Raw genomic sequence first — 12,087 nt, forward strand, 5'->3', positions numbered from 1 at the left:
TCATGACACGAAAAAGTATATTTAAAGCAAGAAAAACAGAGCAGCCCCGGTGGTGCAGCGATTTAGTGCTGCCTGCAGCCCAGGGCGTGATCTTGGAGACCCTGGATCAAGTCCTACGTCGGGCTCTCTGCATGGAGCCTGCTTCTCCCTCTGCCTGTGTCTCTGCCTCTCTCTCTCTCTCTCCCTCTCTCTCTCTCTGTGTGTCTCTATGAATAAGTAAATAAAATATTTTAAAAAAATAAATAAATAAAGCAAGAGACATATAAAGAAGGGAGCAGGAGAAAAACACTATTTGGAAAAAGAAGTAAAAAGAAAGGCAAGAAAACCCCTCAAATCCAGTAATGAGTAAAAAGATAAAAGCTCATATTCTAATGCAAGTAATGAAATAATAAATGCCCTCAAAAACAGAAACAGGACTGATTTAAAAATTCAAGTCAAGGGATATATGTACTAGGCTTATAGCAGTGTCATTTACAATAGCCAAACTATGGAAGTAGCCCAAGTGACCATTGATAGATGAATGGACAAAGATGTGAGATACATATCTACACACACACACACATACATATATACACAATGGGATATTATTTAGCCATTAAAAAAAGAATGAAATATTGCCATTTGTAAAAACATGGACAGAGCTAGAGAGTATAATCCCAAACAAAATAAATCAGTCAGAGAAAGACAAATACTATATGATTTCACTCATGTGAAATTTAAAAACAAAACAGGGGAGCCTGCATGGCTTAGTCGGTTAAATGTCTGGCTCTTGGTTTTGGTTCAGATCTTGATCTCATGGGTGGTGGGATTGAGCCCCACCTCCTACTCTGTGCTCATGGGGAGTCTGCTTGAAAATTCTCTCTCTCTGCCACTCCTCCCACTCTCTCTCCTCACTCTAAAGTAAATGCATTTTAAAAAATAAATAAAATAAATTCAAAAATTAAAAAAAAGGGAAAAAAGAGAGACAAACCAAGAAATAGACTCTTAACTATATAAAACTAACTGGATGGCTATCAGAGAGAGGTGGGTGGAGGAATGAGAGGGACCAGTGGATGGGGATTAGACTACTTATCATAATCAAAAAATAAATAAAATAAAAATACAACTCAAAATACACTGCAAAAATAAATAAAAGTAGATAATCTCCCACCCAGTCTCATAAAGAAAGAGAAAAGAAACTGTGGAAAAAAAAGAAAAAGAGGCAGAGCAGATATAACAACTTACTTATAATAACATACAAAAAAACTTTATTTTTAAAGATTTTATTTATTTGAGAGAGAGAGAGAGAATGAGAAGGAGAGGGAGAGAGAATCTGAAGTAGACTCCACACTGATCACAGAGCCTGATGTGAGGCTTGATCTCACACCCACCACATCATAACCTGAGCCAAAAACGAAGAATCAGATGCTTAACCAACTGAGCCACCTAGGTACCCCTGAAAAATCTTTTAATTATATATTTTTACAAGTCTGTACTTATTTAAAATGTGGATAAAATTTATTTCTACAAAAATACAAATTGCCAAAATTAAGACAAGAAATGGAAGAAATACAAAAATAACAACCTTGGAAGATATTGGAAACATTCTGTATGTTAAAAATAAACAAACCAGAAAAGCCCATGTTCTTATCCCTTTCACTTCCTTAACATGATGATCTCTGACAATTTTGTAGACAAGTTAATTTAAATCTACAAAAGAACTTCAAATTTTAATCAGTTTAATAGTTCAAATCAATAGGAAAAAAATGAAAACTCCAGAATTTTTTTTTGAAAAGCTAGTATTTATCTGATGCCAAATATTCAATCATGGTTGATCAATAAGGCAAAAAGACCAAGCTATCTAAAATTCATCAAACAGAATAAATGTAAAGGTTTATTTGGGAAATTTTAAAAACAACATAAACAACAGGGCACAGACTAAAATTCTTAAAGTATAATTGTATAATAAAAAATACTATATATAAATGAAGTCAATACACAAACTCATTGATGAATCAAACTTGTGGATCTTGAAAGAGACCTAAATGTATTTGTAGAAAATAAAGGTAAAAGTGATATTTTTTTAACAGAAAAGAATGACTTATTCTTTTTTTAAATATTTTTAAAAATATTTTAAAATATATTTTTAAATATTTTATTTTTAAATAAATATTATTTATTCATGAGAGAGAGAGAGAGAGGCAGAGACACAGGAAGAGAGAGAAGCTGGCTCCATGCAGGGAGCCTGACATGGACTCTATCCCAGAACTCCAGGATCATGCTCTGGGCTGAAGGCAGGTACTAAACCACTGAGCCACCCAGGGATCAAGAATGAGTTATTCAAAATTATTTTGAGAATAACTGAGTAACACAAAATATATATAAAAATCTCATCTTACCTCATACTTTACAACAAATTCCTGGTGGCTTAAAGATTATATTAAAAAATGGAGTTTTGGAAGCCCTAGGAGGAATAGAGGAGAATATTTATGTAATTTTGCAGGCATCTGGTAATCCTTACATATTGGAGACATACCTTGGCACTCTTGTTTGTAAAACTCAGTTTAGGAATGGCTGTCTAGGAAACTGACAATTATTTACAGAAACTGAGTTCCGAAAGGACTTCCTTTTGTGAATTGATAAAGCACAGGACATCTTTATGACTTAGACTTTCCTCAAAACTCATCCTAAAGATCAAGTTTTCAACCAGAGGGGTACTAATTATTCAAAATTATTCAAGGAAGTAGCAAAAACTACTAAATAGTTCTGTGTCGGGTCTCTCTCTGCAAGGGTCTTTAGCCTCACATGCTAACAATTGATACATCCTTACTGTGGTACTGCCAAAGTCAACGCTGGAGTGGGGGGAATGGGGAATACCCAGTGCCTTAGGAAGTTGCCTTTGGTGAAGTCAGTTTTGATATATATGCAATTTTTCAATGATCAAAAAGAGAAATGGCAGATGTTGCATAACTGCTTGCAGCTTTTAGTGTTTATGGAGGCATTTTAATAGTCTCATCAGTTTAAGTGGTGAAATAAAATACATTCATTATTAATAAATTTACAAAAGCATTAATATGTATAAGGAATACATAAATAGATATAGGCAAAGTATAAAATAACCAAACTGGGCTCAAAAAGGGTACATTCCCATATATTACCAATATATTTTTTAAATACTAAAATGCCTTTTAATATTTAAATAGTTTTCATGCTATATAAAATTGCCTTTTCATACACTATATCATATTGTTAAATAATCTTCTATTTGATATTAATCAGTGATAGCTCTTTTTCCTCATGGTCTCAATATTTATACCTCAGTTAGTGAAACATACACTCTGCCCTCAGTGGTTCTTTAAAAGGGGCACGTGGCCAATTTGTTTTAAACAAATATTACACTAAATAAAACCACATGTGGTTAAGAAATAAATGAGCTTTAGTCTTCTCAAATACTATGTTTTTTAATTAGTGAAGAGAGATACATATTGTTATTTTTCATGCCTTAATTATCAGTCTCTTCTTCTTTGGATTAGGAAATGAAAAACTCATGAGAGAGATAATTTTGAAACACATAGTAAACTCATTTATTTTGTCTTTGAATAGAGACAGGGTCAAAATTCATCCTGTACTCTAGCAGCTTTGTTTGTCAACATCTTTCTGTGTGTTCCTCACTATTCAGGTCTATTTCCTGTCACTAATAAAGTTGTTGTGCATAAAACAGACTTAAGACTTTTTGTTTTGTTCTCTCTGAAAATAAATGGTGATTTTCTTTTTTCTCCTCAAGAAACATGCCACAATATAGAAGTTTTACAGAAAATGGAGAAAAATCATTAGTTGTTTCCCACCTTCCCTTCTTTGTAATGGGTACAATGGAAAGAGAAATTTGAAAACAAGCAAAAATAAAGTCAGAGTAAGATCAAGTTCAACTGACTAGAGTGTCTTCCTCTTGTTCTCTTTTAAAGTATTTTCCCTTCCAAGCTTATCAAGGAATATATCACCAAAATGATCTATCTACTATTAATGTCAGACTCAATGTGGGTTGTTTTTTTTTTTTTTTTTGCAGTGAGAGATGCAAGGAAAATTGAAAGACAGAATTAAGAGGAAGCTAGGAGCGAAATTAGTATTTTCCCTTTAGGATCATTCATAAAATATTTGCTTCTTTGCAGAGATATGAGAAAATAAACAGTTTTATTTCACAGAATAGGAATTCAATATCAACTTTTGTTTAATACCTTAGAAACAACAGGGAGGGCAAAACCATCCATCACATACAACCCATAATAAAAGCTTTTAAAGTAATAGGAAGGGCTTCCACTCAGCTAGTCATCTAAATGGGAGCTAAAAAATAAAGAGAAATTCGAAATGACCACTAAATAAATAAGGCTAACTCTTGGACATCAACTTTTTTAAACAACTAAATGCCATTTAAGCCACATCTCTGGAAAAATGCTTCAGAATTAAAATCTGGGAATTCAACAAATCAAGAAAACAGAAAACCCAAACTATGTGGGGAAAAGTACATTTGTAATACTACTACAATGATAATAACCAAAAGTTCCACAAAGAAACCTTAAGTAAGTCCCTTCAAGACATTTCAGGCATTGTTTATCATGCTATGCACATTATACTATCAAAACACTGTTCTTGAGAGTATAGACTCTCAGCTTCTATTGAGAGGTGTTTGGTGATACTTAGAAGAATAATTTCTGTCTTTATATTTTGAGGTGGCCATCCCAAATCTAAGTATTTATACCAAGATATACTGGGAAATCTATGAAACAACTCATGTTAAAGTATTTTATTATGCCATTACTTGTAAGAGTAGAAGATCAGAAACAACCCAAATACGCGTGAAATGGACAATGAACAAATGAATGTACATTAACACAGTGAAACACTATGCAACAGGAATGAAATATACAGAAATGAAAAAGACCTCTATATACAGAATGATCTTCATTATATACTGTTAGTTGAAAAGAGCAAAACATAGAATAGTGCACAAAATATCCTACCTCTGGGAAAGAAAGAAATTATATGTAAATACATATAAGCACAGTTTTACAAAAACTAGAAGCATAAACTAAAAATTAGAATGAATGTTAACCTATAGAGAATAGGAAGAAACATGTATAAAAGGACAAGGGAAAAAAGGAAGATTTAAAAAAAATAAAACTTGTTATATAGTTTTGCATTTAAAAGTGTTTTATAACACCTAAAATCTATTAAAAATTAGGAAACAATATCTAAAAACTAAAAACCAAACCAAAGATGTATTATTATAAATCATATGGAGGTAAGGATCTTTTTAAAGTAGGCTCTATATTAATGTGGGGCTTGAGCTCACAACCCTGAGCTTGAGAGTCACATGTTATACTGACTGAGACAGCTAAGCATCTCAAGGGAAGAATTTAAAAAAAAAAACCCAAAAACCTTTAGAATACACTATTTTGACTGTACATATTTAGTGGAAAATATTCTAAGTACAGTTAGAACCACAAAGAATTCTTAGACTTCAGTCATTAGTCTAAGGGAGTGGTAATATTGATATTATAATTTAGAAACTATATATTTATAGATTAATGCAAAATATTTTGTTGGTTGAGAAACGCAATTCAGCCTAGAAGAAAAGTGATACAATTATAAAATATCAATGTTGAATAAAAGAACTGCAATCTGGGGGCACCTGGTGGCTCAGTTGGGCATATGATTCTTGATTTTGGCTCAGATCATGGTATAAGGATGCTGGGATCGAGCCTGAGTTGGGCTCCCACTCAGTGGGAGTCTGCTTGGATTCTCTTTCTCCCTCTCCTTCTGCCCCACCCCCCAACTCTCTTTCTAAAATAAATAAAGAGATAGATATTTTTTTAAAAAGTACTGCGATATTAAATTTGAATTGGAAATGTAAGTATGAACTCTTGTTATTTTTCCTTTCCCAAACATACTTATGACAACTATAGCAATAGCGATGAGCATATCTAGTGGCCAGATTGTGGTCCTTAATCACGACTAGAAGCCAGAGATCCTTGGAGTAATTCATGGAATGATTCCATATCTGGGGTGAAAAATACCTAAGGTGAGATTGAAATATCTAGTTGCAATACAAAACAAGAACTGTCAAAGAATAATGGATTCTGTCAAAGGGACACAGGAACAAATATAGAGGAAATCTCTTGGCCAAGTTTGAAACAATTTGCCCATGAAAAAGAATAATGAGTACACGCTATTGTAACAGATTGAATATATGAAAATTCATGTGTTTATAATATTATATGAGGGGGCAGGGAAGACAAAATAGCAAACAAAACCACCACGGACACATTGGAAGCAACTAGAGGATCAGCCCCTTAATCATAAAATAGATAGACAAAAGGAAAGTTTTAAATATTTATGCTCTCTTTTCACAATAAACTGTATTTCTTACTAACTAAAAAGCCCAAGTCAATGAATGAGGGACTCTGTGTGGGGAAAATAGGAAGAAACTATAGAAATAGAAAAGAGGGTAGGGATAATATGAAAAGAATAATAATAAAAAAAAACAGAGCGGCGTCTGGTGGCAGCTGCCTTAGTCTTAGGTCATAATCTCAAAGTCCTGTGATCAAGCCCCACATCAGGTTCTCTGGTCAGCAGAGAGTCTGCTTCTCTCTTTGCCCCTCCCTCTACCACTCATCCTCTTAAAAAAAAAAAAATCTAGAAAACACCAGTTTTCAACCTCCTGAGAAATAATTGATTCAGGCCATCATTTTCAATGGATGAAAAATATCTGATGAAAAATTGATAGTGAATCTCATAATGATGGGCGCAGTCTACCACCCCCTGAATCCACTGATCAAGCTTAGCATTACTGAAAGTGAACAATAGATATTGCTTCCCTCTTTATAGAAGACAACATGAGGTACATAACATCATTCTTTACCTCCCCCCCAAAGAAAGGAAACTTGAATGTAATCAAGATTATATCATTAACTTCTATTTATAGGAAATTTAAAGAACAGAGAAACAAATTAAACCACGCTGAAAGGAACTTAATGGACAAATCTAAATAGCAGGCATTCAAATAGGGGAACTGACTCAGCTTCTGTGAAAAATAAATAACATGGAGGGAAAAAGAGGGAGGCCCAGCTTTTGATTAAAAAGTCATAAAAGACATGACACTGTAAAATGTGAAGACTGTTTTCATTCTGATTGGAACACATCAACAATAGAATACACTGTTTTTTAAAAAATATTATAGAAATATGAGCATGAATGATGTATGGATATTAAGAAATTAAGAATTTTTTATGTTTCACAATGGCTTTGTGATTATGTAAGAAAATGTCCTCATAGATGCATGATGAAGAATGTATGGGAGAACTGTCATGAAGTCTGGACTTTAAAATACTCTAGTAAAAAACAATGACAAAAAAAGGACAAATGAAGCAAATATGGGAAACTCTTAATTATTTAATCTGAGTGATGGTTATAAAGGGGTTAGTTGTACCATTCTATTTTTTGCATATGTTTTTAAAATTCCACAGTAATATAAATTGCAAAAAAATAAAAAATTAATGCAACTAACTCATTTTTAAATGTTGCCATTGGTTGGGTGTGGTTAGATAAATAAATGAAAGATCTGGAAAACAATGATGCTCATATTTTGAATTCAGTTATTGCACAATTCTTAGTTCCAGGTGAAGTGAAAGCAAAAATGTAGATCTTATTTAGTGGGTATATAAATGGGAGCCTGTGCTCTGAATTTTTAATAAGACATAGACTTTCAGAACTTCAAGCAAATTGGCTCGCCTAATATATTAAATACTAATATGGAAAATCAAATGTACAAAAAAATGGGCTACCAAAAGAACCACATGATAGAAAAAAAAAGTTTTTTCAAAAAAAATCTTCATTTTTGAAAAACTGTTTTTCTGGGTAATTAATGTATTTTACTAATATAGAATAGATGAATGTCAACCCAGTATTACCTTCAAGAGAAGAATCATGAATTTAAAGCCATAACAACTTTAAAAAACCAAACCACTGGGTGTCTACACTGTCTCCAGGACTGTTATTAGCCAAGGAAATACTGTGGTGTCTGTACCTGAGAAGCCAGTAATTCAATAGGAAACAAAGATCTGAGCATTTAAGATGTACAAGTTGAGTCTGGAGTAATGTGGAATAGAAAGCCAACTTAAAGATATTTAATGAGTGTATTCCTAGGAGGAAAAAATGTTTGAATAAAGAAATGCTTGTAGTGAAGATCCACATGGAAATTTATGAAGTCCCATGATTAGGTCAGTGTTGCCAGAGCTACAAAGCAAGGCACCGAGTGTCAGATGGATCTTGCTTTGAAAGAAAAGGCAGCTCCAGTGATTAGAAAAGTATTATGAATTTCTGAAAGAATATGAAATCATGTTATTGCAGATGATACCAAACTACCTAAAATTCATTGACCAAAAAAGAACAAAGAAGCAAAACATACATATAAGCTAAGTACATGGTGATACATTGCTGAAGAAAAATGAAACCATGTTAAAATCAAATGGCTTTTCACAATTCTTTCTATTCAATTGAAAACATAACATATGTGTATTGCTTTGTGTATTGAAAATACGTATTTTATGAAATAAAATATGGAAGTTAGATACCTGGAAAAGTGTGCCACTGCCTAAGCAACCACATGATGGCCAGGGCAGGGAAAGGTGTCTTGTACTTGTACTTCCTGACCACCCATCTAATTAGTAATTAAGCTCCCTATCTTGAAACCCATGTGTTTATAGATAAGCTTATAAAAATGAATGATGAGGTACTATCTTTGGGGTACGTGGGTGTCTCAGTGATTGAGCATCTGTCTTTGGCTCAGGTTGTGACCCCAGGGTCCTGGATCGTTTCCACATTGGGCTCCCCCACAGGATGTCTGCTTCTCCCTCTTGCCTGTGTCTCTGCCTCTCTCTCTGTCTTTCTTATGAATAAATAAAACCATTTTTTTAAAAAAAGAATAGGTACTATAATTTCTTCAGTTATTGTTTTTGAAATTTTGCATTGTGCATAACCTTCAGGCACATATAAGAAACCATATTTTAGGGATCCCTGGGTGGCGCAGCGGTTTAGCGCCTGCCTTTGGCCCAGGGCGCGATCCTGGAGACCCAGGATCGGGTCCCGCGTCGGGCTCCCGGTGCATGGAGCCTGCTTCTCCCTCTGCCTGTGTCTCTGCCTCTCTCTCTCTCTGTGACTATCATAAATAAATAAATAAAAATAAAAAAAAAACAAACCATATTTTAATAAAATTATAAGGTGTATCATTTTACAAAGTAAAAATCCTATCATACTATAAATGCCTAACCTTTTTTCACACATTTTACATAAGTTTATCTTTGCATAAAATGGATTTCCTTAAGTTGGTCCCACCTCCACTAATAATTAATTGGACATTTGCTCAATTTTGCAACTGCAAGCCAACTTAAGACTGTACATTTCTATACTCACATAAAAGACTTAGGACATAACAGTTGTCACGGCACTGAAAATAGTTATTAAATCTCAGAAGGCAATGTTCCAGAAGTTAGTTTTCTAAGCAATTAGAGCTGACATCCAAAAATACTAACTAATATGACAACACTATCAATTTCTTCAAGATACCAGTGTGAGATTTTTAACAAGGAAGCATATATAGGAAAAATACAGAAAATCAAGAAGCAAGAAATTAAGTATTTTTTACATTATAAAAAATATTTTAAATGAGGTTTTCACAAGATTTTTTATATTTTAATTTTGTATCCATTTCAGATTATTGATGGTAATATTTTTAAAATGACAAATTTACCTTGAGTATAAATTTCTCAAATTCTAGGCCTATTCATGGAAGGCATTCAAGCAATGAAATTTCCTGGCCTACGTCTCAATAAGCTAACTATAAAACCAGACTGATAGCTAATGTTTTCTACTTAACTCAAATATTCTTAACATTCAATCCACAAAGAGAGTGGAGTAGTTGAGCATGCATTCCTTTGAATTAAAGAATTTAGCAGGTCCATTTAGCAGCCTTACTATAGAAAGAAGCATAACTCTAAATTTTAAAAAACATAGGGTTGGCATCAGCAACTGAGAACATCAGTAGAAAGTAAAAGATGAGGTTGATGGCTTATAGGAATTCAGTTGAGGGAGAAGATGGAGAAGCAAATTAATGTAATAAAGACAATGAGGAAATTCTGCAGTTATTATTTTATGTTTGCTATGAGTACGTATGCTTGCTTTTAACATTTTACACAGAATTGTCAATTAAGGTTTTAGTGCTTTAATATGAAGAGCCTGTGGTCTAAGATAAACCATATATTGATGATAAAATGGTGGGTTAATTTCCAAATGAACCTCATGTTAAGTATGAGATAATACGTTGTGCTGCATGCAAAGGCAGTTACAGGTTTAATATATTTGGTGTTCATACATCAATCTTGCTAAATTGATTATTGCAAATTATCTCACAAATGTACCCGCGATTCAATGGCAAAGCCTCAAGTGGAAAACTGGCAGGTTTCATTCAATAAAAGTAACATAGAAATTTATTTTATTTTTACTCAAAAAAGGATTCTTAAAGAATATTTAAGGATGTCCAGATATGATAATCAATACTCACTATATTAAGCTTCCAGTGACTTCATACAGCATCTAATGGACTCAGTGAAGACTAGTTATTAAAGAAAGTTTTAAAAACATGCTAGATCCTAGTCTTGCTATGGTTTCTTCAGTCCAACAATTTAGTTCTCTTCAATGTAAGTTTCTGCAACAGCACTGCATCCTGACAGAGAGGAACCATTTTTATACTCATATGAAAATAAGAAAATGAGTTCTATTTCTAGTTTTTATCTATAGGCTTCCCTTAGTAACAAATCTTTTAGAGTGTAAGGGTATTCAGGGTACCTTGAAATGATATATGTACAGTTTTTTAATTTCTGGGGAATTTAACCTATAAGCTTTCTCAGAAAAGAGGAAAGCAGCCTTCCCTGAAAATGGGAAAGTTTCTCTCCTACCCCTCCACCCCAGGTTTCAATGCTTTTTCCTTTTGCCTACTTCTCAAAATCTCAAAGGCTTCATTATTCTTCATCGGCATTACTGAAGGAAGTCACTTTTGTTGCACATATTCTTCTTATGAATATATAAATTTCTAGAAGTTGTTCAATTAACTAGATGAGGGGAATCCTTTTGACCTACCCGTTAAATATCTTACAATGTTGTTAATTAATACCTCAGTAAATCTAGACTCCTAGGGAAGATTGTGGAATAGGAGGACCCTTGGCTCATCTTTTCCCACTGATACAACTAGATAACACCCACATCAATGTAAATAACTTAGAGAGTGACCCAAAGACTGACAGAACAGACTCTCTACATCTAAATCCAAATAAAAGGCCACATCAAAAAGGTAGGAAGGGCAGAGACATGGTCAGGAGCTAGATGGACTTGTAGGACTATCCCCAGGTACAAACCTGTTCATGGTGGTGAAAGAGGAGAGAAACAGACCCCTACATGAAGGACATCAGGCATGGAGGACCCACATAGGGGAGACAAATCGCCATAACATTTGGCTTTGAAGACCAGAGCAAAAGAAAGATAGGCAACTGAGTCTCTACCCTTAAAGAGATAGCACAATAAATCGCCTCACTGAGATACAGCATAAAAGTAATAGTTTGAAAAACACCTGGGTTATACAGGAGTAAGGTTTATTTACTAATATCAGAGCTTGTGCTGTAGGGGCAGGGATCCTTGGGAGAGTTCTCTAAGAACAAAAGAGCTGGCAGGACCTTTTCCCTCCCCTGCCCCTGAGCCTAGGCACATGGACATCTGTAGGAACAGTGTAGCTCCATTACTCACTACCTATCTTGGTAATAGCACACCCTGCCCCTGCATTCTCCTACAGTCACAGCCCCTCTAGCTAGGCCTTTGCTCTAGGGCCCCTCCCACAACAGACCTTTACAAACCTTGCTAACATTGCCACCCCTGCTCCCAGGTTCTCCTGGGGACCTTCCCCTTTTAATATGCTCTTGGCTAGAGCCCATCCAAAGCAGTGCCACTGTCTGGCAGGGTATAAACAGCCCCAACAGAACCAGTACCACTCCCAAGTCACTCTTGCCT

At 34.3% G+C, this 12,087-nt stretch overlaps 1 protein-coding gene and 1 long non-coding RNA gene across 7 annotated transcripts in view; one reads left to right on the top strand and one right to left on the bottom strand.

The window, feature by feature from the left end:
• The window catches only part of LOC144324117 (uncharacterized), a 582,294-nt gene that overhangs the window by 482,710 nt on the left and 87,497 nt on the right, over positions 1 to 12,087 (top strand). The gene's annotated exons all lie outside the window — the stretch shown is intronic.
• LOC144324121 (uncharacterized) overlaps positions 1 to 12,087 on the bottom strand; it is a 218,840-nt gene that overhangs the window by 60,966 nt on the left and 145,787 nt on the right. Inside the window, exon 1 of one of the 5 annotated variants that reach the window (XR_013389532.1) lies at positions 2,379 to 2,437. The exons of the other annotated variants lie outside the window; for them this stretch is intronic. This is a non-coding gene — a long non-coding RNA (uncharacterized LOC144324121). Of the gene's footprint in view, positions 1 to 2,378; positions 2,438 to 12,087 lie in introns of those variants that run through there. 5 annotated transcript variants of the gene reach the window in all.

This window comes from Canis aureus, chromosome 11 (assembly GCF_053574225.1).
Source record: "Canis aureus isolate CA01 chromosome 11, VMU_Caureus_v.1.0, whole genome shotgun sequence".
Lineage (NCBI taxonomy): Eukaryota > Metazoa > Chordata > Mammalia > Carnivora > Canidae > Canis > Canis aureus.